Genomic DNA, 26938 nt, shown 5'->3' on the forward strand with positions numbered 1-26938 from the left:
CGCAGGGAAACATCAAAGAGGTTTCTTCAAAGTAACATGAAAATACTTGAATTTCGGGCAATGCAGCCCCCGGCCCAGCAAGAGTTCCCAAAAGAGCAAACTGTGAATTTTTTTTGGAGGGCAAATGGAAAACCTTTGAAGTGAAACGTAGCTGAGGAGCCTGAAAATGTGCAAACTTCCCCTTGTCGGACACAAACTGTCCAGGAAAAGGTTCTGATTGCTTTGAGAGTATTAGCAAAAATCGGGAGCGGATTAATTTTCTAACAGTTCTTCACTGCAAGCAATTAACTGTGAATAATTTATGATCAAAATCTATCCTGATGCTTTCAAAACTTGCCTTGCACACTTCATTTTTGATTGCAACCTGCTAATCCCATGACACAGGAATTGCTGCACAACCACACTTCCAGCCAAACAAACAAACACCAAATTTCAATCACATTCCAGTCCCGAAATAGGAAAGTTTCACCCCAAAGTCCCAACCAGGTTCAGACTTCGACACGGAACTTCTTGGAGAACAGAGAAAATCTTCCTCAGCAAAAATGTAACCATCAGCTCTGTTATTCCACCCCACAGTCCATCACCAGTTTTTCAGTCAGAGGATCAGACTGGCACTGGTGGACAAAAGCCACCCACAACCTCAGTGCTCCAAAATCCCAGCAAAGATCCGGCCACACACTGTACAGGACTGGGTAACACACACTGCCTATTTGCATCAGTTTCACGCAGATCCCCCAACGCCTGTGTGAGTGATGGCAACACCAGCAGAAACACGATTTTTGGTCATATGGCAGAGATCAGATGAAAGCAGCAGACCTACCCCAATTGCAGAAATGTGGATGGCAAGGTATGCACAGGAACCAAGGCAAAGATTTCCACGCCCATGGGAATCACCAGAGGCAAAGCAATGCCATGGAACACCCATAAAACCCTTTCCCCACTTAAATCAGCCTCGTTTCTTACTAACTCCTGCTAACACGCTTGCAAATTTTCCCTTTGGGAGAGTGAAAGGAATCCCTTTGGAGCCGGCTGCTTTCCTCTTTCCCATATGGCAGATAAATCAGAGCTCCCAACTCGCTGCACTTCTGCTTCACATCCCTCTCCTGCAGCTCTCTGGTTTTCTGGTCTTCACCACCACCAGCAAAACAGGTCTGGGGTTTTTATTCTAATGCAAAACTCCTGGTGAGAGGTGGCTCTCCAGAGCCTTCCCCACCTCGTAGCTCTTCTCTGGACACTCTCTGATAGTTTTACATTCTACCTGAGAAGAGATTCCGAGGTCAACCCAATCTACACCCTTAGCAGAAACGGGGCCAAACCTGAGATCTGGAATAATGAGAAATTCAGCCACTTCGTCACATACTTAATCCTGTTTTATTTGGCTGATGGAAGGTCACTGGTGAGAATTGAGGCTGAAAGGGCAGCCTGGAGAAAATAATCCTGTCATTATTGACTGCCGTTTATTAAAAGGGCTTTCAGAGCAGACAAAACTCAAAGAAAAGATGCAAAAGGTTTTGCACTGTGCTTTGCCATGAAGCCGTCCAAGTGAAGCTTCACTTCGGGCTGGAAGAGCAGAAAGAACTGAAGAGCCTTTGGGTTTTACCCCGAGATGCTCCAGCCCTCATCTCCGCTGATTTAGGAGGAGATAAGGCTCCTCTCCAGGACAGCTGCCCAAACTGAAGGCATCTCCTCAGATTTCAAGTTAATATTTTGTTCGACAGCCAAAGATTTTTCTTCTCTTCTTTAGGAGAAAAGTTGCAGCCAACGGGGATTTATTTTGCCACCCTCTGGGTGCCTCCAGTGCTGGCACAGAGCAAACACATTTGTCACTCCGTCAGGCCCTAATTTTAGCGAGTGGGGTTGACTGAAGAACTGCGAGACCCTTGGTTTCATGCACATCTTATTTTAAGCTCTGCATTTAAGTTATTTTTAACCGGTGACCATTTCTCCATACCCTACTAAGCTGCCAATATTTCGCAGTGATAACAGCCCATATTTAGGGTATTTTTATGACAAAATCCGTGTTTTCCTCTGGGCCAGTCGTGGCTTGTGGCTCTTAACAACATGCTCTCAACACTTGAGCTTTAAAGCAAGATCCCCCGCACTGCCTGATTTCTAAGGAAAACAACAGTAAAAATAGGAAGGTCAGCAACTTCTCTCTAAATTTAGAGAATTTAGAGAAGGGGCAAAATAACTGCAAGGTACCAGGAAAGAGCAGAAACCCCTCAGACAAAGCCCTGCTGGGGTCACAACTCACCACATCCCTCTCAGTTCATACATCATTGCCCAATTAGTACAAAACGAGGCTGCCTTACCGTCTGCGGGTGCTCGAGGAGCCGCTGCACGAAACGTTCACAGCCACAAAAGCAAAACTTCTGAGTATGGGTCACAGCCTGGGAAAGGAAATGGTGAAATACTGAACATGGAAAGAAAGCAATGAAATGGAAAGATGAAATCTTACATAGAGGATGAAGCTTTCTGTGCTACGTCTTTTGGCACCATCAGTGAAGCCACTGCGGGCCACCCTGCAAGGGCAAGTCTATTGCAGGATAGGGCAAAAAACAGCAGGAATCGAGGGAATCAGAGGTGAGAATTGCCCCTTGGGGATGAAAGGTGGACTAGTGGCTGATAAGTCAGAGCCCCGGGGGATGTGACAGGCAGCTCTGGACATCTCCAAGGAATGGGAAAAATGAATCAGAGTTTTAGAGGTCGAACCGAGATATGTCTGCAATATGAAGATGCGCTCGTTGCCAGTATATCCACAAAGGGAAATCCACAGCTGTATCTCGTCCTGCTCCCTTCTGCTCCTCAACGATGACAGCTCCCCAGCACAGGCTCTCACAGTGGTTATTGGTACAGTTTGGGTCTGAAAAGGAGAAAATAGGGAAAAAGCCGTGAAGCTGCCGCTGCTGTTGGCCATGCCCCTGTTTTGCACTGTCACCATTCCCATCATTAATTATAATCTTAGTTTGAGTATAAATGCACCTAATAATAATAATAATATAATAATAAATACACTCCAGCTCAGACTGTAAGAACCAGGAAAGAGCTATTAATTCAAAAACAGGGGAGTGGATCACGAGATTATCTAATAAGCAAAAGTCTATATAAGTGTTAGAGATGATGCTGCCTCTCCCAAGGATCTGGTCTTTAAAGAAGCTGAGATTGGGATTTCCAGGCCCTTCTAAGCAGATCAAGTGGCAAATTTCTCTGCCTAAATGGGATTTAGCTGCCTAACCCACTTAGGTGCCTCTGCAAATCACCGTATTTCTCAGTTCAGCTTTAATTATCTCACTAAATGCCTTCACAAATCTCCCTCTCTGCAGCAAGTATGACTTAAAATCTGAGATTTCTTCTGACCAAGGTTGGCAAATGGGTGCTACTCCTTGGCAAGACAGAAGTCAGAAAGCCAGGCGAGTCCAGGAGAAAGGTAGCTGCTATCTGAAACCTTCTGCATCACAGATAACAAGGCACAAAAAAAGTTGGACCACGCAATGACTTGCATGGCCATGGATGCATTTTGTGGTGTTTTTTTCTCTACAAAAGGAGAACATAGGAAATGTAATTCCTGGAAAACCGGATGACATCACGGCCTCCAAGAGACGCTGGAAGCAAGTGGATGATTTCAAGGCAAAGCTCCCCAGATCTCTGATACATACATCACCTCTAGCACGCTCCTCAGATCTCCAATATATGTCTGATAAATGTCCCTCAATTTACATCACCTCTAGATATGAGGTGATAAACATCACCTAAGATCTCCAATATACGTCTGCTATATCTACACTGATATAAATCACCTCTAGAGAGCTGCTCAGATCTCTCGTATTTGTCTGATACATGCATCTCTTATATATATCACCAGTCTGGAGCTCCTCAAATCTAAAATATACATCTGATGTATGTACCTACCACGACATACATCACCTCTAGAGAGCTCCCCAGATCTCCAGTGCGTGTCTGATATATCTACCATGCTACATATAACACCTCTACAGAGCTCCTCAAAACTCCAATAAACATCCAAGTCCCCTGATAAACATCCCTTCCACAAAGCTCCTCAGATCTTCCATCTGTATCTGCCTACCACGATGTATATCACACAGTACAGACCTCCTTGGATCACTCGTATGTGTCTAGGATATATATATAACTTGATCTACAGCTGCTCAGGCCTTGAATGTACATGGGATATATGCACCTGGATATGCATCAACTAGAGGAGAGCTTCTGAGACCCCCAACACCCACCCAAAATATCTGCCACGCTATGCACCACAGCCCCAGCACTTATGCGTTTGTTTCAGTATCACCCCCATGATTTCTCCACCCAAAATGCCTTCCGACTTCCCAGCACTACAGTTTTGAGCACACATTTATGCATCTGCTCTTGGCACAAAATCTCTCCTCCCATCCAAAAGCTGGACTCAAAATCTCAAAAAATGGAAGTCTTGGTGCAGGAGACGGAAGGGCAGGAAGGCTTTTGGCTTCCTGAGCAAGTGTAGGTTGTGCCGAGAGGTTGAGAGACTCAACCTGGGTTATGCTGAACACTCAGATGGGTCTCGAGTCCAAAACTCTTCAATTGCAAACATCATTAAGGATATTTGTAATCGGGAATAAAAACCCACGGGCTCATGCCTTGGCAGAGCAAGCACAGGCTGACACCAAATACTAGTCAAGGAGCTGGGACATGACCTGCTTTGGATTTGTCCTGACAAAGTTTCCAAAAGCTCATATTTTTGCAGCAATTTGTCGCCCCTGTAAAGCCTTTTTTCCTCCCGTGGGAGGGACTTTTGTCATCTGGCTTCGCTTGCATGAACGAAGTGTGAGACCTGGAAGAAGAGCAGATAAAAAGCGCATTGCGAGGAATGAAACAGCTCCTGAGCAATGCTGATTTCCATCTTCAGAGCTGACCAGGGCTGCGGTCTTGGGTACTGCACGCACCTGTTTTGACAAGGCAAAAATACAGCTTGCATGGCTTCTGCACAAAAGATGCAGCTTCTGTCCCCGCCACAGGGAGCGCAGATAGCCAATCCCATCAACAACACTTCCCCACACACTCTTGCAAAGGGACGTAAATCTTCATTAGCCAGCACACACTTTTAGCAACTTCAAAAGGCATCCTTTGAAGTTTATCAGAGGCCTTTGAAGTCCTGAAGATGCGAGAGGGAATGGAGATGTCACCTCCGAGCTGCTCCATGGCAGATCCAGCGCTCAGTGCATGGAGCAGCTGCTGGAGGGTCACAAATGAGACACGTCGATGGCAATGATATGCAGTCCTGGCACAGACTGCATCTACAGCAATCCCCCAGCACATCCTAAATCCCCATTTACCCAACTCATATCATGTCCATCAGTGAAGATGGAAACCCAAGTCAGGTACCAGCATCCCAGGACTTCAGCCTGAACGCTGATCAACATTTAGCAAAAAATAATCATTAAGGATTGTTGCAAAAAATGACATTTCCTGGCTCGTTGACTTGTATCCAGTGTGACCAAATCACAGCGTTTCCAACGCCAGCAGCTCAGTGCCACTGAACTGCAGCTCTCAGTTTTTAACAAACTCCATGCCAGATCCTCTGACCTGAGCAGGAACAACAAACACTGACATCCCTGATAACGCTGCTTGCTCTGCTGGATTGTTTTATACCCCACTCCAAGCTGTGCCATCCCCCAACCCTATACCTGTGGTGAAAACTGGAGAAACCCTATCGGCAGGACAAGTATTACAGATGAACAAAACCAAGGCTCACATTTCAGTTGTGCTCTTTGAAGAGCACCAGTCTTAATCAAGAGGTGATGACTGCTCTCCAAGCACAACAGAAGCTCCAACGCCCACTGCAAGCTGGAATAAGGAGCGCTGCAAAAACTCTTTTGATTGTGTTTTGTTTTTTCCCCATTGGGCAATTTCAGTACGAGCCACAAAACACATCCAGAGCTGCAGGGTGGGGACATCTGAAGGGGCAGAGAGCAGCTGAGCACTCTCACCCATTCATCCTTCCACCTTCCCAGAGTCTCAAGCTAACCCTGATGATGCCATCATCAGCAAAAAGACTTGCAATGTGCCAACATGCACGCACTACTGCCATATTTCTGAAAAAGCAAAGCCATGCACCAGCCACAGATGAATCCACGAGCAGAGCACTGCCCCTGTAGGCGATCTGCATCCTCGGAAGTGGGGGGAAATGTAAAGAAATATGGGAATCTCCCCGCCAGGCACATGTGTGCACATCTGGGCACGGGGAACAAAGCGGCCTCACCACACTGCACCAATAAATAATGGAAAGTCAAAGTGCCCCACAGGAGCGGCCCCACGCTGCTCAGCCTTGGGCGAGATGGAGCAAAATTTGGTGCCCATGAGGTCTGAACAGTGGGATTAATAACACATCAATTTTAATGCAGGGTGGGTCGTTTTGTGTTGTTTTTTTTTTTTTTCTTCTCCCTCTCTCTTTTTTTTTTCTGCTTCACAAACAGCAAAGTGAATGTTTGAGCATCTCTGCAGGGGGTTAATGAGGACTCTGATTAGTTATTCAGATTTGCCGATGCTGCCTCCATCCATCCTCTGACAGGGAGTAACAGGAAAGGGACTGCAGAAAAGCTCTTTAAAATGACCTGCTCGGCTTCACAGCCTGGGTCTGCAGGTTTGGGGGCTCACAGAAAACCCCAGTGGTAGAAAAGTACATTGGGAAGATGTGCAGATCATTTGTGGGGTGAACAAAAATGCTCCCGTGACACAATGTGTGTCAGGCAATGCTGATTCCTACAAAGACCTGAAGGAAAACACTGCTCTTATTTCACATGAAAAATAAATTCTTGGTTCTCTCAATAACATTCTCATGCAATTCCAGTATGAACCATAAGAGCAAACATGATGGAGGCAAGGGGGTAAGGAAAGTAGGGAAAGAAAGCAGGGAAGGGAAGAAGGGAGGTTGGGGGTGGGAAGAGATGAAGGGAGAGAGGAAAGAAGGACAAAAGGAAGAGCTGGGATGTGCAAAGAAAGACAAACTGGGGCCAAGCTGGTTCAGTGAATGCCAGGCAATGGGGTGCTCCAACCCACAGATACTCTTTTCCCGGGATCACCTCCATATGCTTTGTTTCTGTTTTAAATGGCATGCTAATTGTTCTGAATTAAGAGCTCCAGCTGGAGGAGCAAACAAGCAATTTGCAACCTTGAAGATAATGCCCAACTTATCTCAAGTGATTTAAGTTTTGGGGGGGAATTGTGCCCTTCTGGTGGTGGAGTGGGAATGCTGACCTAAGAGATCGTCCGAGTGCTAAAATCACATTGCTGAGATGATGAATGCACCCATTTAGAAGAAATGGATATTACTACGTAGCGACAGCTGAGGGTAGGATGGTGAGGAAAAGAAAAAGAAGAAAACGAAAAAAAAGGAAAAAAAAAGAAAGAATGAAAAATCTGCATATGGCTTTACATTAAAGACAGCAGAGATATAGGTTGCACTCATCACTGTTGGGCAATCCAAAATCTGCAGGTAGGGCTCACGAGTATTTCCTCCCTAGCGTTTTTTTTTTGTGTGTGTTTCATTTACATTTTGTTCCAAAATATGCACGCTCTCAAGAAAATAAATCTTTCAAGCTTTATCTCTTTGCCCTCTTTCATCTCTCTTTCCCTTTCTTCGTTTGCTGCTAGATGCAGGAGGCGAGAAAGAAAGGCTGCAATGATTATTTTACAATTCTGGATAGTCAACATTAAAGAAAATGTTGTTGTTGTTTTCCTTTAAGAATAATTATTATTTCTGGCAAAAACAATGACCATTGGAAATAATTCATTTCATCTGCCAGATGTGGGATTCAAGAAGCAGAGTTTATCTCCATCTCACTCCTGTTATGCCTTGTTCCAAGAGGAACAAGTACTGCTGGCAGTGAGAAGGACTCTACAGAACAGTTATTTCTCCAAAGTGCAGCATAAGTGTTGAGGAAATGCAAGAGGAGCTGCCTACGACTGCGGCCAAACGTTTGCCACCAGGCTGAGTGTAAATTCCTCCTGCTGCCCCCACCAAGGCTGAGCTGGGACTCAGCGTCCATCCACTCCCGATGGCTGCCCAGTGGCAGCATCCCATCAGAGGACACTCAGGATCTCACAAGGTCTTCTGGTGAAGACACATCAGTATTCCCTTCTGTCTCTATTTCACAAAGAAATAAGGGTTTGATTGCACCCTCAAGCTAGGAAATGAGAGCAGACTGATGCTGCGGCGTTGGCTCAACCCTTGGGAAATCCCTCTGCCAGGACTCGCGCAGCCCCAGAGGCCCAGGGATGAGCCACAAGGCTTGCTGGTCTCCCACATCATACGTAACAGACCAGGAGATGCCACCAATCATTTTGGCACCGTTACCAGGAATGGCAGCCCTTGAAAAAAGACCAAAACTCGAGCGAGGCAGTCTGAGACCGCACCACTCCCAGCAGCCCCGTTACGCAGATTAATCCTCCTTGATGGAGAATTACAATTAAGGCTCCATCTTAAGGAGATATCAGCAATCAGATATCTTATCAAATGCCACCTCAATTATTCAAATAATCCCTAGCTCTAGATTTGGGTGCTGTTTAGGGAAAGTGGTCCCATTAATGTGCTGACACTTCCCCATCACGTCCGACATCCTCAACTTCATGTCTGATTATAGAATTTGCATTCAATTTAATTTTTCCATCTGGAGTAAATGAATAATCCGAGTACCTACCCCATCCTTAATTACATTTGTTAAATTAAAAACCGGGATGTGAGAAATTTAAATGCACGTAGCTCTGCGGCCAGACTAACTGCTCCTTCAACCTGCCATCTCCTGCTCCAATTTCTTTTCCTTCCCCACAGCCACGCATCAAAGAAAATACAACACGAAAACAAAAATTCTTTATAAATGATGAAACAATAGATGATCTTTTGACATTTCCAGCGTTGTTTGCAGGAGAATGAGATAAAATGTAATAAATTCATATACTTCTGTGTGTTTCTTGGCTCCAGCAGCTAAAATTTCCATCTCTTTATGCAGAAGTCCTGGGGAGCAGAAATCCTTGATAATGCCAAACAATTCGACACTTTATTTTCTCTTTACTCCACACCACGCAGAACACAGGCTTCAAGCTGCCAGCTGCTGAGAGTGAAACCAGATGCCACAGCCCTTTTCCATATGGAACCAGAAATGGCTCCGTCTGGGGGAGGACGTGAGCGCAGTGCTCTGTGACCCCGGGCTGCTACCAGCAAAAGCGGAATCGAATATTGCAATGGGACAACTGGAATTTGTTACCCCTGGACCAGTCTGGACCAAACTCTGCTATCACCTCCCTGCAGAGCAGCAGGGAAGGTTTGCCCTGAGCAACCAATTTTCCTAATTTTCAGATGAAATGGTAAGGACGGAGGGGGCAAACACACAGAAGCACTGAATGTGACTTTATGGAACAGTTTTGCTGAAGCTTGATAAGTGCCCATTCTTTTGGAGAAAAACACCCTGATGAAACTTCAGGTGTTGGAATTCAGAGGTTGATTCGAGGTGGTGGTGAGAAAAACGTCCAGCCTGATCAAAGTAACAGTTAAACGCAAATTGAAGATAAAGCATTTATGGCTTTGGCCATTTTAGGAGCCATACTACATACGTCGTGTGCTGGGAAATGTTGGATAAGAATATTTGGCTGTTGATTCCTGTGCAGATGCCAGCGACAACAAAAATGTCCAGGAAAGCCTGTTCTCAGTGCTCCCAAAGACTATTTGAATTAAATAACTTGTATGTGGGTAAGTAACTGTGCAGTGGCAATAATCCGCTGGTTTGGGGCCTGCGAGGCTGGTAATAAAACACGGCTAAAAATATTCAGGAAAGCCACGCTCGGGTAAAGTGAGACAGGTGAGAGCAGAGCCCAGAATAGCTCTTCCCTCCGCTCTCAGCGTGCTCTGAGCTCCAGGGACATTTCTGCACTTCAGGGAAGCTGGATTTGACTCATCCGAAAAAAAAGCAACCTTGGAGGGATGCAACAGCGTGACCCCAACCCAATCCCAACAGCAGGATTTGCCCGTCAGAGAAATCCCTCGGATGCTGCAGTTCCTCTTCCTTTCTGTCTTTCTGCTTTGTTTTGAGTTAACAGTTATGGTGCCGGAGGAGAAAACATCACGTTTTAGCAATGAGGTCCCCGGCGAGTCTCTTTAAAAATTAATTAGTGCCATGCAATGTATTAGCTATGAATAGTAATTCTAGCTTTTGTAACTACTTTACCGCCTTCCACACCACCAGCATTCCCATTTTATGCAGTGCTCCCACCCAACTGGACCCCAACACCACGGGTACCACGGGAATTGCTGCCTGTATCTCCTGGAAATCCACCCGTGAGACACCAAACACTGTACCACTGTGATTTCTGTGGTGCTCTTGAGAAAACAAAGGCAATGGTTGCTGAGCTGCCTGCAAAGTTGGCATCACTCACAGGTGCAGGCTCACAGCAACCCAACTCCTCTCCAAGGGCAAGAGCCTGGCCAGAATCCCATGACTTCTGCATTAAGGTGAGTGCTACGCGGAAGAAGCAGTAGCTCCCAGTTTGGCCAAACATCTAGGATGGAAGTCCTCTGAGCATGGAGCTCCTCCGTGGCCAGAGATCCCCCAACCCTGAGGGAGGAGAACCTTCAAGGATGGATTTCCCACCACTTCCACCATCTTCATGTATGGAGATCTGCCAGCCCCAAGGATGCACATTGCCCTACCAACCCTGGGGAAAAAGATCCCCATAACCCAAAGATGAAGATTTCCCAACTCTGAAGGACAGACCTCCACAAAACCCAAGGCAAAGGTCCTCCTCACCCCAAGGACCTGGATTCCACAAACTCCAAGGACGGCAGTCCCCCAACCATAAAATGCCTAAAACCCACAGCACTGAGCCCTCCCAAGCTGGAGGGCTGAGATCCCCCAAAGTCCCGGGATGGAGCTCCTCTCCAAGATGTGAATGGAGACTTTACAAGGAGAGATAATCTCTATCTACAAGGCTGAAAATCCCTCCAAACACCAAGGACAGAGACCCCTCCCGAGTCAGGAGGGAGATCACCCCCCGGGACCTGCTGCCAGCAGCTGCAGCCACACTGCACCGGGCAAGTCTTGCAGACATCACCCCTGGTTATTGACAGCCGACCTCCTCCACTGCCACGGGAACACGGAACGAGCCACCATCCCACTCTGTGGGGCAGGAAAGCCCCATACAAGCAAAGCAGTGGGTGCTGAGGAGCCTCACCACATCGTCTGCCTTCAGGTGGATGGCGAAGCCAAGGGGAATTTGCAGGGACATCTGGAATGTATTCATTTTATGGCATGTTTCATATCACAGACAGGTACTTTGAAGCAGTAAGCAGTAGCAGGGCAGCACGTCCCCCTGGGTGGGCTGCGGTTTGCGCTTTCAGTGTGACAAAGGGGCTGGGGACACAGAGCTGACGTTTTCCAAACACAGCTTTGTGCCTCTGGGGACAAATCCAGAAACAACTTTAAAACCAAAAGAAAAAATATAGGATAGGAGGGAAAAAAAAAAAAAAAAGAACCCAACCTCCAAGTATTTAAGTGATGCTGATCCCCACATCAGGCCATTAACAGCCCCATCACAAATTGTAAACGACTCAGATAAATTAAACGGCTTAGCAGCTGCGACAGAACACCCTTCTGAAGATTCATTTGTTTCATGGAAAAGAAATTAGTCAGGAATTTAAAATCCTTCCCGCAGCTAGACGCGGACACCCGCTAAAGCCCACATGTTGGTGAGTGCAGCCCCTGAAGGAAAAGTCCTCTGTGATCATCCCAAACTGGAAAGCTGGAAACGACCATCCCAAAGCTGGGGATGAGCATCCCTGAGCAGGAGACAAAGACATGTTCCTGTTAGCATGCTCCCAATGAGGCTGCACCTCTCCCATTGGCCAACAGCAAATGTACTAAAAGCCTCAAGCAACGAAGAGTCCTCAGAACTGTAAGGTTGGGCTCAAACACCTGACATGGAGAGGGAAACCCAGCAGCAGACAACAGCAGTGACCATACTGCAAAAAAGAAATGGGGGTGGTGAAGTGCAAGAAGGTGGGTTTATCTCCTGGGTGCACAGAGCTGCAGTGACTGATTTACCCCAGGGGCAGCAATTCACCCCCCTGTGCAGCACACTGTATTGATTTCCCCAATCCCAACCAGAATGACAAACCCCGAGCCTCTCCAACCACCCTGACAGCCTCAGACAAGGAAATACTGGGGCCAAGACAAGCTTGCCAGCCTGCAAGCTGAATGCCCTTTCTCCCATGTCAACACATAGAAATAATGTGTTAAACCACTTCTAAGAGCTCGCAGCATTCAGAGGCCTCCGCGGCTCCCACTGCTGTCACCCCCCATCCCCGTCCCTTTTCACTCATGCAAGATTGAGGTTTTTCGCCTTCAGCCACATTCATACTTTATTGCACAGGCAGCAGCATCTCAAAACTCCTTTTAGTCGAAGTTCAGAGCTATAAAAGATGCAAAACGCTCCTCAATTATTCACAGCTTGTTTCAGCAGGAGATGGTAACAGCAGCACCGTGGGAAAAAACGAAGGACTTGGGGACGGAGCCACAACCTTTGGGTGCCTCCTTTTGGGTGGCAACCTCTCCTTGTAGTTGCCGAGGGAAGGAAGTGGAGGCAGTGATGAAATAAAGGAGTGTGAGGAATTCAAGGAGCACCCATTTTTCAGATCTAAGGCACCAGGACTGTCTGGGCGTTACTTCTCCCAGAAACAGTTGTCTCTTCGTCCCCTTTCTGCTGCAAAGTGTTGCACGGTGTGAGCTGTTTGCTGCTCTGGGAGGCTGGGAGCCCTGCAGCATCCCCAGCCCTCAGAACCACTGAGCTGCATTTGCCCTTTGGCAACGCTGAAACCTCCTCTAACTTTACAAGACTGGAAGAAAAAAAACCCTAAAACATGGCACAGGAGGAGAAAATGCAAACCATGAAATCCCATCTTGGCAAGGAGGGATGGAAGCAAACAAAAAAACGGGGAAAATGTAACGAGAAAGTCGGAAGCGACTTTGCACATCAAATACACACAGCTTTCAAAGAAGGAGAGCCACGACAGCCTTTTCCTTCCCCGCTCTGTGTTTTGCTGTGCTCTGCTCCGCTCAGCGTTTGGGTGCTCGGGGATGGGATCCCACCCAGCCTTCAGCTCCAATTGTGGGCAAACCCCAGCAACCCCACACACAAAACCACGAAAGTAGGACACCAAGCCCTGCAAGATCCAAACTCAGCTTGATGCTCACTAATTACCCTGTAATAGTATTTATATGCTGCCGGCACGCTCGGAAATGCAGCTCCTAATAACCGAGGTCTGCATCAATATTAATGCCCTGGCTTGACTCTCAATACTCGGGGAATGGTGGGAGACAAAGAAACATCACAGCAAAGTGAAGGGGGAGATGAAAAAATATACATTTTTTTTTTTGTGTTTAGCAGGCAGGGAGTGCTTGAGATCAAATGATGGGATCCCCGTGGGTGAGGATCAGCCGTGAAAGCAAACATAAATTGTAGGTTCCCAACAATCTTCCAGTGGCAGAAATTTCCTGCCATCCGCAATCCCCCAAACTCAACTCCCCATAGGCAGGAGTGGGCTGGGAAAACACCTCTTTCCTCATTATGGGAATGAATTTCTGAAGTTTGGGGCTGATCACTGATCTGTAGCCCGAGCTGCTCCGAGACAAGCAGCAGCAAATGCAAAATTGCAGGTCTGGGGTTGGCTCAGCATGAACAAACCCTCCACACAAGCTTCCAGGAGGCATCCCTTTTCAGAGACACCACAGTTCCTAAGAAAAGCAGGACCACGTCCCCAGCATTTTCCAGGTGCACACACAAACACCCTGCGCTAATTGCAGAAATGTGGGGGACACAGCACAGGTTCCAGACGTGCCCTGGCACACTCAGTAATTCCATTTAATTCTTTTTTCTCAATAATTTCCATGCAGAGACACTTGGCACACTGGGAGCATTTAGGCAGAGTTTAAATGGAGTTAATAAACTATTAATAGCCTGCAGTAAGCTGTGATAGATCGGAGCTGCATGTGCCGTGTGCGCCCGGCGGAAGGTGTTATCACTGCTGTCTGCAGTCAGCACACAGCAAAACAAATCACAGGAACCTTCCACGGAAAACCCGGCTCCGGGAGATCCCACGTCTGCGGGGCAAGATGCACATGGCCAGGGTTTGTTCCACCCAAAGCAATCAGGCGATCCGGCCCGGCGTTGACGAGGCGTTCCCCTGCAGAGCGGGTGGTGCGCGTTAACCCGCGTGGCTGACCCGCTAATGGGTGCTGATTCGCCTCTGTTAGCTATTAGTATTCAAAGGAAGCGTGTGGATGCCATAAAGTTCACATTTAGCAGCGTAGCATGCCAGAAACTCCACGTCAGGACGTTCCCAACTCATCATCTCTCTGTACTTTCATTTCCACGCAGGTTGAGAATTGCCCTATTTTTAGGCAATTCCAAACGAGCCAAACAAATGGCTGAATGCTCCTGAGGATGGATGCTCCGCTTCCCACACGCCTTGAGGAACAAAGCACGGTTATGAACAACTTCTGGACATGGATTTATTTGTGCTCTTATTAAATAACAGCCATTAATACAGTGCTGATCCTTCAGAGCAGAGCTGATCCTGCGTCCACGGCTGTGCTAAGAGGAAGCGTGACTCAAACCAACTGCCCAAAGACTGCCATAAAAGTCAAATACTGCTATAAAGTGACTTCAGATATTAAAAGAAATCCCCCCGAAGAGACTATTTATCACCTCGTTTGGCAACTTTGGCTGGAAACAGCACTCTGCACTTGTAGCCTTGGCCATCAATTCTGGTCGAACACGAGATCTTTTTCAAAAGAGCCATTGAGGGACCCAATGGAAACAGCAATTTTTCCTACAGAAACAGAGATTTTCCCAAAGCTGAAATCTCTTCTCTGTTCAATATTTCCTTGTTCTAAAGAAGGAACGTCTATTTTTGCAGATTTTTTTCTCTGGTTGGAAGAGGAGCTGTCTATGAGAAGGGCTCAGAGGGCAGAAATGAGACTGTCAGGGAAAAGTCTTTCCCTGAGACTTCCAATGGATTTCCATTCGAGACACACTGAGCAGCAGCACCCAAAGGCAGCCCCCCAGAAGTGTTTTTCTGTGTTTCTTTGCTGATACGGTGGAAGAACCACAAGAAGCAGCAAAACTTTGATCCATCTTCTCCTGTGGTGAGTGTGTGGTGCTCATCACTTCTGAGGCATCCAGAAATGCCGTTTATCCAACATCACTGCATCAGCTCATAGGATGGGCCATTCCTGTTGCTTCCAGCCCCGAAGGAAGCACTCTTTCCCAATCATCAGGGAAAAACCTCAAATCCTCATGACCTGCAAATGCCTGCAGGACTCCCAATGGCCATTTTGGCCCAATTCTGTGGATGCACCTGCCCCCAAAATGAGACTTGCCAAAACAAAATACCGCCAACCCAACCCCAGCTGAATTGGAAAGACAGCCAATTAACTGCAAACTGGCAGAAGCCAACCTGAAGTCATTGCACTTTTTGTCTGGCCATCCACGCTGGACGTGGGTTTTTTTTATCGGTGTTTGTTCCCATTTTCTTTACCTTGAAATGGGAACCGCAGGCACTTGGATGAATAAGAGCAATAACCATTTGAGGCTCGCTGTAGCTTTTTGCCTCTCTGTTGATATATTATTGGCCTATGTCCTACACAGCTGCTCCCAGCTGAATAGATGCAGCCCACCTCCAACGCCAGCGGGCGATGGGATTTGGCCACCAACCAACATGGGAAAAAATACAACTGTTATTCCGTTGGTTGTTTTTTCCCTCTTCCTTTCTCTTATTCTTTCTTTCTCTCTTTTTCAGTTGATTTATTTGGGCATATTTTTTTTTTTTTCACTTGGAGGAACATGTGCTGATATATCCAATATTGCAGTTCTACAGAAAAGAGGAAAAAAACCTCCTTGCTGCCTTTTCCCTGCCAAAGGCTGCAAGTCAAGAGGTTGCCACCACGGGATGTCAAAAGCAGAGCAATCTCCTCCAGGGGAGAAAGCCAAAATCTCACGTCAACATTGCAAATTTCAAAGGCCTCCAATGAATACAGCCCAGTGATGCTCTTTGATTCATTCCCACGTCTCACCGGTTCAGTGCAGGGAAAGCTCATTTTTCTGCTTTTCTGGGGTCTCCAAAATGGCAAACAGGGAGCCCAGGATTATTTAATACCAAACCTGGGGTGAAACAGTGCATTCTTTGCCCATCCGGTCTCCTCTGAAGGAAGAGCACCAGTGGCAAGGAATGGCCCCTTCTCCAAACCATTCATTCAGAATGGAGAAAAATGCAAAGTTTTGAAATGCCTCGATGAAATTTAATTTTTGTTTGAATCAACAGCTTCACTCTGTGCCATTTTAATGCTATTTTAAGTTGAAATGTCAATTTGAAACTAACATTTAAAAATGTCAAAACATTTCACGTCTGCAGACAGAGCTGGTAGGTTTTGCTTCCATGTGTCCAAACAGAAATTGCTTTTGGAATTTTACCCTGAAAAAATGAAAAATCAATATTTTGACTACTTGGAATGAAAATAAAGTTAAAACATAATATTTCCTGCAGGATGCAAACAATATTTTCTGACAAGCTGTAATCACCAAAACCTAATCTGAACCAAATGTTTGCTACCACGAGCTGCTACAGATACATGAGAAGACACGAGGTGGGGGTTTTGTTATCGCTGTCTGCCTGAATCCTTCCTTCCCGGCTGTCCCCACATCTCCACGGCCTCTCTCTCCTGTTACATCCCAACGGGCTCCAGCAAGGTCAGGCGCGGGAAGCCCTTCCTACCAGCCAGGCTGCTTCCAACACACTGCTTTCTGTTATAAGGACTTATTGTGGGAAAACCTGGAAAAAGGACATTGCTTTTCCTCTCATGGAATCAGCATTTGATTTCGGGGGGATGTGCAGCACTCAGAACAGCACCAGTTTGGGGGATCCGGGGAGAAAGCACCCAGAGCTGCAGGGAGTGATCCTGTGTCAAACCCCATACAAACGCCATTTGGCAGCGATCTCACCTTCTAAATTCCTGCCTTGGAAACGTGGTGCCAGAAAAAAAAGAGGCAAAGAAAAGCAACCTGTGCTGGTCGTCTGAATAAAATCCAGGTTTACTCATTTTTCCCACTCCCTGCAAAACCATGGAGGTGCACAGTGGGGCAAAAACCGCTACTGTGGGGCATTTGGGGGCTGCAAAGGAACCCACTCAGCCCAGGGCTCGCGGCCCCGACCGCCCACGTCCCCCGACGGCTCCGTCCCCAAATTCCTCCTCCTCGCGTTTTCCCTCCGTGGCGCTGAGCCCCGCGTGGGGAATACCGCAATTATCTCGTCTCGCCACATTTTTCCAGCCCTGCCTGAGGTTTAATTAAAGCCAAGCGCAAAAACACAGAGGAGAAAGCGCTTCGTGCCGATATCGCCCCGCCGCACGCAGGGAAAAAGAGAGAAAAGAAAAAAAAGGGGAAATAAAACCTTTATCGCAGACTTTTTAATTTGCCGAACCTCCCAGCCTGGTTGGATATTGCTCCTTTATCGTATTTCCCTTAAAGAAGTGCACACAAATATATATATATCTATGGGTACGCACGAGCACATGAGCATATAAGCATACAGACACACAGGCGTGCCACGATACATACGCTCCCTCCGTATATAAAAATATAGACTTAAACGTTCCCTAATCCCCTGTAATCTCCTTGAATTACACCTAAAACGCCCTCTGTGCAGGTGACCTTTCCACAAAAGGCTGTTTCTATGCCAACAGCTTTGTTTGATTCAGTCAAGAGAAAAATACGGCACAAAACCATCTTTAATTTGCTTAACTGGACGGCGCAGGCTGCGCGCTGGGAGCCTCCCGTCCGGGGAAAAATGTCAGCTTGAGACATTAATTCCTGTCCAGAGGGCTGCAGAATTGGCAGAGTGCGGCTCCTCGGACCCGGACTGCACGGCTGGGCTCCAAAGTTTGCCCAAATTCTCGGTGTTGGGTGAGACTCCCATCACGGTGGCAATTTTTGAGCCAAATCTGGTGGTTTTCACCCCAAACCCTCCTTTCCTGTCCCCTCTCTCATCTCACCCAAACCATGGACACCAGTTCCTTCAGAAGCAGCCATACAACTCCAGCTCACAAAGTCTGAACACCCCCCACATTCCCCATTCATGGCCAGGGGGCTTTGGGGGATCCCCAACGCCCGCTGCTCTCCCAGCACAGAGCGCTCAGCATCACCCGGCTGCGCCTCTCCATCACGCAGCCCCTATCAGCTCCGCTCCTCCGGCCGCTCTCCCACCCGACCCCACTGCCAGCACTGCCGTCTCCCGCTGCCCGCGAAGGCGACGCGGCGCAAATTCCTGCGCTGTATTTATTTGTTCTGACTCGACCCCGACACCTCGGAGGCTCTCAGAGGAGCGCTGCTCCCCGACGGCGCAGAGGATAAAAATACTGGTTGCCATGGGAACGTAAACTCCGGAGTTTGAAAATATCGGAATTAACCTCGCGCTAATTTGGGTCCTGAAGGTGGGGTTTCACATCGGTGGGTTGCGGGGGTTTGGGGGAAGGGAGGTCCCGATTCACCCAGCAGCCCAATGGCCCCTTTTTCCCACTGCTGGATGTTCCCATTTCGGGTTTCAAAAAAGATTTTAGAAAATGAAAAATAAGGAAATCGCTTTCCTCTCATCTGTCAAAAGTAGGGCTTTTTTTTGGCTGAAAATGCACCACAATCACTTAATAACAGCTAAATTACTGTAATGAGGCTGCAGCACCAGCAATGCTCGGCGAGTTCTGCCCAAACCCGCAGCGCTGGTGGCTCTGAGCGGGTCGGCCGCAGTGCCGTTGGGGCAGAAAAGCAACTCTGGGGGTGGGGAACTCCAAGGAAAGCAAACAATTTTTGGCTTCATAATAAGGCGATAAATTTGGTGTCAGCAGCCAAAGGATAGGCAGCGGGTCACAGCAAAAGCTGAACAGCAATAAAGGGATTATGAATTAAAAGGGGGCATAGTTAATCCTCTGTGCAAAGAAAGATCCCCGTCATTAAACCTGAGTTTCCAAAGGCGAAACAGAAGAGGGAATTCATTCCTCTTCGCAGAAAAAACATGGAGTTACTGGAACTAATTTGTTGCTGACTACAATAAACTGACTCCATTCTGGCACTTGAAGAACGCTGCAAGTTTTGCAATGCAATGCAATGCATTTGCAGGCTTTACAAGGCGATGCACTGCGCTTGCTCTTTTTGCAATGCAATGCAATGTGCACGAAGGTTTTGCAGTGCGATGCCCTTGCAGGATTTTGAAACTCTGCAAAGCATTTTTGCAAATCCCCTGTGCATGCACATTTGGGCTTTTGCCACTTGGCAATGCAAAACCTGTTTGCTCTTTCATAAAAATTATTTTTACTTCGCAACTTTGCAGTGCAATGCCTGTTTGCATTTTATTTTATTTTATTTTATTTTATTTTATTGCAATTCTGCCTCCTCTGCCACAAAACTCCACATGACAAAGACAACGCAGAGCCGGCTGCCTGCACAACTGTTGACGCTATTTGAATATACATACACATATATACTTTTTGCAGCACGGTAGAGCACAAAAAGGATGACTTTTCCTCAGAAATTCACCATGGAGAAAGGAGGCCTGCCTGCATGTAAAAAAAACAACCTAATAAAGTAGAGTTGTTGGAGCAGTGTGGTGAAAGCAGCTCCCACTGAACCTGGTGGAGATGCAGCCCCATATTCCCCCCCAGCGGGGCTCAGCCCGGCCCAGGCCACATATAAATAACTCCAAAACGTTCCCTGAGAGGGACGAAAGGGCAACAGGGCCACAACACAAATGCACTGAGCTCTTCAATGTTTGCTCCTAGTTGCAAAAGGATGACGCTGGTGGCAGATTGCAGCCCTGAGAGCCCTTCCAAGCCGCCCCCCTGACCCTAAACCACACTTTTTTTCCCCCAGAATCCTTCAGTGCCTCATATAGAGGGAAATACTGCATTTAGGACACAAAGCGATGGCCACAAATTGTGCCAGAGGAGGTTCAGATTGGATATAATTAACAATCTCTTCTCCCAAAGAGCGGTGCTGCACTGGCACAGCTGCACAGCGATGTTGGGTCACTGTCCCATGGTTCCACATCAGGAACTGCAGGGATGTGGCACTGAGGGATGTGGGCAGTGGGCACGGTGTGGTGGGCTGGGGTTGGATTGGGGACCCGAAAGGTCTTGAGGATCTCATTAAGCTCCAACCTTAATGATTTTGTGACTGTGAGATGGCAAAAGCTTTCAGTGCTCCAAAATAACTCAGCCCCAAAATGGGCGCTCCTGGATGGGACAACGGCCGTACGCACCGCTCTGCTGCTGGGAGGGAGGCAGAGGAGCAGAGGTGTGGAGCACCGCTCCACCATTCCCACCCGGACCTGTTTGTTAGACCTCTGCTAATGAAAACAAGCCAATAAAAGGCACGTCGAAAATATATTCATTAGGATTTATAATGCTCATTAAAACTGGCTGTGTACAAAAGCATGACTTCGCTGCAGAGAAGTAGGGGAAAAATGCAAATTCTTCGGCATGAAAAGAGGATATCTCCCTAATCGCCCCAATCAAACGCCACGCAATTATCTGCGGCCAACCCGACGGGTTAAAATTACACTGCTCATCTCCGGACACAGTGAGGAGCCGAAAAGTGTTTCATTTTAATAAAAATGGAATCTGGACCCTGCAGAAACCAGCGCCACTAATGACGTGTTTACACAGAAAAAGACAATTTCTATTTAATGGTGATTACCAGCGAGAACAAATTAAACTTCCTGGAGTATATGGGTTAGAGATAATGGGAAGAAAAGAAAGTTATGGAGTGTGTTTGTGTGTAAATCAGGGGTGTGCACACAGGGGTGCAGCTGCACGTGGCTCTCTGGGGATGCACCTCCCACCTCTCTGTGCTGCTGCATGCGGCTCTGCATGCACAAAGAGAAACACTTTGCCACCGCTGTGCATGCACAAGTGTGTGCACTGCTACTCCTGGAAGTCTGGAGTGGGAAATCCAGAGCAGAGTGCTCGCCCTGCAGCTTCCTGCAGGAGTTGGATTATTTTCATTTGACTTTCTGCATCTCATTGAGAAACTGTGCAAAAGCTGCAAAATGCACCTCTCCCCACTTGGCAGCTCGACTGCAAAACCTCCTGGCTTGTTTTACTGCTGAATTTTTCAGAATATAACCCCCAAAAGACAAACTTTGCCTTGGTTCCTGCCTCAGAAACTCAATTTTTGTGTTCCTTTGTGCCGAGCAGGGGGACCTGCGCAGACACATCCCAGGAACAGAGCTCCACCGTCGGCTTTCATGTCTGCACTGCTGGATGGGAGCAGAACCAGCCCAGGTGTGAGCCAGGCCCAGGAATTTCAGCTCAGAGGCACAGAATGAGGCAGCACCTGGGAAGTTTTATTAAGGGCAAAATTAAAACTGCAACCAGAGCAGAGTGCAGAAAGTGGTGCAGGAGGGCTGCAGAAAGTCCTGGCAAAGGGCTGCGCAGGTGGGGCAAGGGGAGCAATGTGCAGAAATGCAGCAGTTATTGTGCATGCAGCTGGCTTGCTGCAAGCTCCAAACACTGCAGGAAAGGTGAGGGCTACAGGCTCCCAAAAAACAAGAGCATCTCTATCATGTAGCATGTGCTGCAAATGCACTACTCAATGCTTCAATTCAATGCATCTAGCCTAAGCTGTCTCAGTTGTTGCAAATGCTGCAGCTCTGAGGATAAGCCGTGCTTCTCACCCTGAGTTTTTGCAAAACGAGATCAAGGCAGCTGGCCTTGTGTCTGCCAGGACACGGTCAGAAAACTGCTGGATAAATGCCGTAGCAATGCAGGAAGCACATGGTTTGTGCAGCAGCTGCACACGCACTGCAGGCATGGATGCACTGTGCAAGCTGAGCTGGGAATTACCTTAACCTCACGTGAAGGATGCTGGCAGGGATCGGGTAGGAATGTTGGCCAGGATCAAAGGGATGCTGGGTGGGACCAACTCGAGTCTGCGGGTGCTATTATCAGAAGGAGACTGCCAGCTACATCCAAACCCAAGGTACTCATTGATATTGGCATCAAACCCAAGACGCTCATTAATATTCGTATCAAACCTAAGATGCTCACTAAAGTCAAAGCAAGGACTCTGGCTAGAGCCAATCCATCTAACAGCAAACTGGAAACGATGGCTGGGTTGGTCACAGAGAGCCAATGATAGCCCCAGGGATGCCACCCAGGACAGAGCCAAAGGTACTGGCCGCCATCAGTGCCAGGATTCCAGGTGGGCTGGAAGCAGAGAGGACACAGTTACCTAAGGTGGAGGCTGCAGTACTTCATTAGCTGGACCAAAATAACCAGAAAACGCAGAGATGCTTTTTGGCACATTTCAGATCCAAACCCCCAGCACAGAGCAGCCCCGCCTCACAGCCACTTCCATATCCCCAGAACCAAAGCACTATTCCCACATTTTTTTCCCCAAAATGTTTTTCTGTGTAGGGATATTCACTCCTTCTGAGGGACATTCAGCCTCATTCAAAGGCTGCCAGCAACCCAACATCAACCAAATCTGGGGAAATCTGTCTCAAAAACAAATAATCTTCAGTGGGTGCTGAGCATCCCTGACTGCGAGCAAGGTCATGTCATCTCACCTCCAGATGTTCCATAACTGGGGATTTCAGCTCTTTGTGACACCTTAGGGCTTTTATAATTAGGAATTTCAGCTCTTCCAGCCATGCAGTCCCTGCACCCTCCAGTTTGCTTTTCTCTGCACTGAAGTACTGCTGCACCTGGCACCCATCTGAAATAACACTCTCCTCCTTCAGCTGATAGCGGTGTTCCCATGACAGAAAAATCCATAAGAAGGTGTTCCCAGAGCTGTGCTGCTCACAGCCACCCGCTCTGCACGGTGCAGCAAAGCGATGTAGAAGCGACAAAAGTAATGTTTGCTTTTAGGGTACTTCCATCCCTGTTTTCCAAAGCCAGGACTGCAGATTTAAGGCGATCCTCAGGCAGCCACTCTCAGCAATCCTCATTTTTTGACACTTTCTGCTGAGTTCTCAACGCTCTTCACCCACTTAAAGATGCTCCAGTTGCTGTTTATCAAAGACTGCATCCCTACAAAACAACATTTTTCAGGAAAAATCCCACAGTGCGCACCACAATGGAAGTGAGGGCTTCAAGGTCACTCCACACTTCTATTTTAAGTCAACTTGCAGTGGTTTTAATAGCATTTTGTCCCTGTCCATCTCCCGGCATTGCATGGGTGCGTGGCGCTGGGCTGGGAGCAGCGTGGGGACGTGGCACAGCTGGCTGTGCTCTCAGTGCTCCCATCACTGCACAGGCAGATGAAGACACAACCACAAGTCCTTGTTCACATGGCAAAAAAAACCACCTTGTTTTTCATCTTCTATCAAACTTTCATGCTCTCCTCTGACTCCTCCCTGGGCACCGCATTTTGGTGGGGTTCTTGGCTTTTTCCACACTAAAACAGCAATAATTCCACTTTTTCGATGACTGCTATGCCCTGAACGACTCCCTTCACCCCCAGGTTTCAGCGTTTCCCCCCTGCTGGGGGGATCCTCTTGCAGGCTGCTTCCAAAAACAGCCATTTTGGCAGCTGTGATGCTCACTAATGGTAACTCCGAAGTGGACTCTCCCCACGTTCAGACCTCCATTTGCTCACATCATTTTCCAGGTGGCCTCACTCTGCCCAACAGGACGCTTTCCCCTGCAGTTTCTGACTCAGTCTCAGTGAAGCCCCATTTTGATGCTCGTGATGCTCATGTTGGAGCAGTCCGGAGCCATTTGCTGGATCAGGACCTGAATAAATACTGTGGAAAACCCTTAAAAGTTGAGAGGAAACCCTTGAATTTTAAGCCCTGCTTCTTAGCCTTCCAACAGAGCAAATAGTGAAGTCCTCCCCACAAGCCGGGACTAACCAGAAAACAGAAAAAGGGGGAAACGGGAGAAAAAAAATATATATATGCTTTTATAAACAAGAATGATATCTGATTCTGGCTCAAAAATAATACCCAGCGAGCCTTGAAATTTTGATGGAAATGCAAAAAGCTTTGCAGCCGGCCTTGGCTGCTCCGCAGATGCAGCATTTTAAGAGAAAAGTGTATTTTGCAGCAATAATTATTCTAATTTTGGGCAAGGAGGGCTCAGCTGCAGCACGGGGAACTCCTCCAGTGCTGCTTTGTGCAGCCGAGGCATCTCCTGTCAGATGGCAGAGGGGAAAAAATGGGAAAAAAGGTGGATTCTGTGAGGCAGACGGAGCTTAGAGAAAGGAAATCAAAATAAAATTAGGTGAGAAAGTAAGAAGTGGCAGCTTGGAGGAAGGGAAAGCTGCACGCCTGGATGGAGACGCAAACACAACGTTCACGGTGCAGAAAGGGAGCAAATACACCCAAATGCACCCAGACTTCTGCAAGCAGAGCTTCTCAGTGCAGCGGTCGCTGAGAACACCGCCAGCACCTCCCTGACCACACAGTGCCTTTTCCCCCCAAGTCAGCACTTCCCCAGCAGGACGCTCCACTTCTCCCATAGGGTTCCCTTCAACCAAAAGCAAAACATCCCCAAACGCTTCTCCTGTTGGGAAAGTTGTTCCTGATAAAAGAAAAGAAGCTGCTTAAATCTCTTTTTTTCTTCTTTCTTTTTTTTTTTTTCTTCCCTTTTTCCTTCCACGCCAGCCCCACAGAGCTGGAGCTGAGAATACATTAGCCTTTAATGAAGTGAAACCCTCATCTTGCCGGAGACACCTCATTTAGCGCAATTGTTTCGGAGCCATTACAGAAAGACAATTACAAGGAAGCGGCGAGAGTAATTGGAAATGCTGGCAGGAGTTGGGCGAAATGATAATAAATAAAAATATTCACCCTAATAAGCTTTCCAGGAGGGGGTGGGCTGGAGAAAATCAACATAATTAGAACTGAACCTCGGCGAGGAAAAACAGACAGCGGGGTGGCGAGCGCTGAGTGCGGGGAGGGAGAGGAGCAGCGAAGGAAACTTTGCGTTTTGCCCCAAAACGCGGCACTGACCCACCAGGAAGGTTTTTTGCCCGCTGCCTGGTGCTGGCGGAAGACGCTCAGGAGATGCATTTCTGGCACTTAAAGTGGGGAAAAAGCACCTAAAAAGCCATTTATTTTCTGGCAGGGAGATGCGCGACGCGGATGTGACGTGTTGGGCTGCGCCACCGAATAGCACCGAATTCTGCATCTTTGTGCACTAATGCTGCAACGAGGCAGCAGCACACACGTACTCCTTTAATTGTCCTCGGAAGCAAAAAAAGGAAGAGCATGGAAATAGCAATGGCAGCGGTGGCAGCCCCAGCTCCAGCCTGGCCCACAGCCAAGGAGCGCAGTGCTCAGAACAGCCCTGATGCACAGAAAGCGGCCACTCGGGGATCTCCTCAAGACTGGGGCTGAGAACAGCCCGAGGGAGAGGAAACAGCACAAAACTGGGTTAAACCCCACTGAATGAGAGGGGTTCACATGTGCGATGTTCCAATGATGGCCAGTATCATGCGCACCACCTACAGCTCTGCGGCACAGAGGGGCACAGCGTGGGCTCTGCACCGGGTCAGGAGCCCCGGGGGTGGGGTGGGTGGGGAGGAGGTGGACGGGTGGTGAGATGGATGGGTGGTAGTGTGGATGGGTGGCAGGATGGTGAATTGCCATCCTTGGAACTACTCAAAAGCCAACTGGACATAAACCTCTGCTGGAATTCTGCTCCCACCTCAGCCACTCTATGGGATATGTGGGACCCCGAGCCTTGCAAACGGGTCTGCAGCACATCCAGCAACCTTCCTCCCTGCCCACAAGTGCAGTGATTGACCCCAGAAGCAGCTGGGTGCCTGCTGTGGGATTTCCCTTCGCACTGTAACCTCTGCTCAGCACAAACTTCCCAATCTTTGTAACTTTTAATCGACCCAAAAGGATCCACTCAGAACTGAAAAAAAAACCTCAGAAACACTGCCTCAAAAACCTATTTTGGGGGGGAAAAGAAGCAAATCTACTGAAATGCTGTAAATCTATATTCATACAATTTGGAACGTAATGGTTAAAATTCACTTTTGCATTTGCTGTCAGGGGAGGCGACCCAGCACAGCTCTGCTCGGGTCTTCTCCTTCGCACCCCAATGTCAGGGGGCAAAGCAGAGCCCCGCTCCATATTTGCTACATTTAACCAACTTTGGGTGAAATGCTGGTAGAAAACGACACGCTTTTTCTCTTGTAATCCCACCTGCCCAACTCAGTGGATGCTGGGCGCATCCCAAGCCCTGGGAGTCGCATTCCCCAAATCTCTGCTCCAGTGCCTTGGGGCAATGCCACCTTCCTGAGCTGATTTTGGTGCACGAAGCCAGAATTCCCAACCCAACCTTCCAGCCCCATGGGCAGCAGGGATGCACACAGCCACGGCGACTTTCATTTAAAAACCACACACGTTTTTCCCTTCAGCTCTATTGCCATCTCAAATCAGTTAAGATCATTATCACAGAAAGAGATCGGAGATAAAACATTTTTATTTTCTTTTCTCTTTACTTATGGCCGGGTTTCCAGCCACGCACCCCCATCCCACCCCCAGCTCTGTGGAAGTCAATCCGTGCAGAGAGTTAATGTTTCGTTAATATATACATGTACACACGTATTTCTTTTCTCTCCATTTTCCATATTTCTCCTCAGTTGCCAATTATTTCCCTCTCAAAAGGGTTATCACCATTCCCCAAGTGCTCCCTGTAACTTTTTTAGTGCTACTGCCTCCGATGAGCCGCAGACGGTGTTTACGCTGCAACGCTGCGTTATTGGATATTATTAAATACCCAGCAAGGCTGCATGCAGAACGTTTGGGTCTGCAGGATGCCTCCATGGCACAAGAGGGCGAGGGGGGGTTCAGCTCACACAGTTACTGGGTGATGGGGCCACGCACCACTGA

The 26938-nt window shown here is 47.8% G+C and overlaps 1 protein-coding gene across 4 annotated transcripts in view; it reads right to left on the minus strand.

Annotated features, from left to right (window-relative positions):
* The window catches only part of PKNOX2 (PBX/knotted 1 homeobox 2), a 66142-nt gene that overhangs the window by 25975 nt on the left and 13229 nt on the right, over positions 1-26938 (minus strand). For all 4 annotated transcript variants that reach the window (NM_001398296.1, NM_204226.2, NM_001398297.1 and 1 more), the window contains exons 3-4: positions 2713-2863; positions 2313-2390 (exon numbers count right to left, since the gene is read on the minus strand). The gene's annotated coding sequence lies outside the window, so the exon portion shown is untranslated. The remainder of the gene's footprint in view (positions 1-2312; positions 2391-2712; positions 2864-26938) is intronic.

Source organism: Gallus gallus, chromosome 24, assembly GCF_016699485.2.
Source record: "Gallus gallus isolate bGalGal1 chromosome 24, bGalGal1.mat.broiler.GRCg7b, whole genome shotgun sequence".
Taxonomy (NCBI): domain Eukaryota; kingdom Metazoa; phylum Chordata; class Aves; order Galliformes; family Phasianidae; genus Gallus; species Gallus gallus.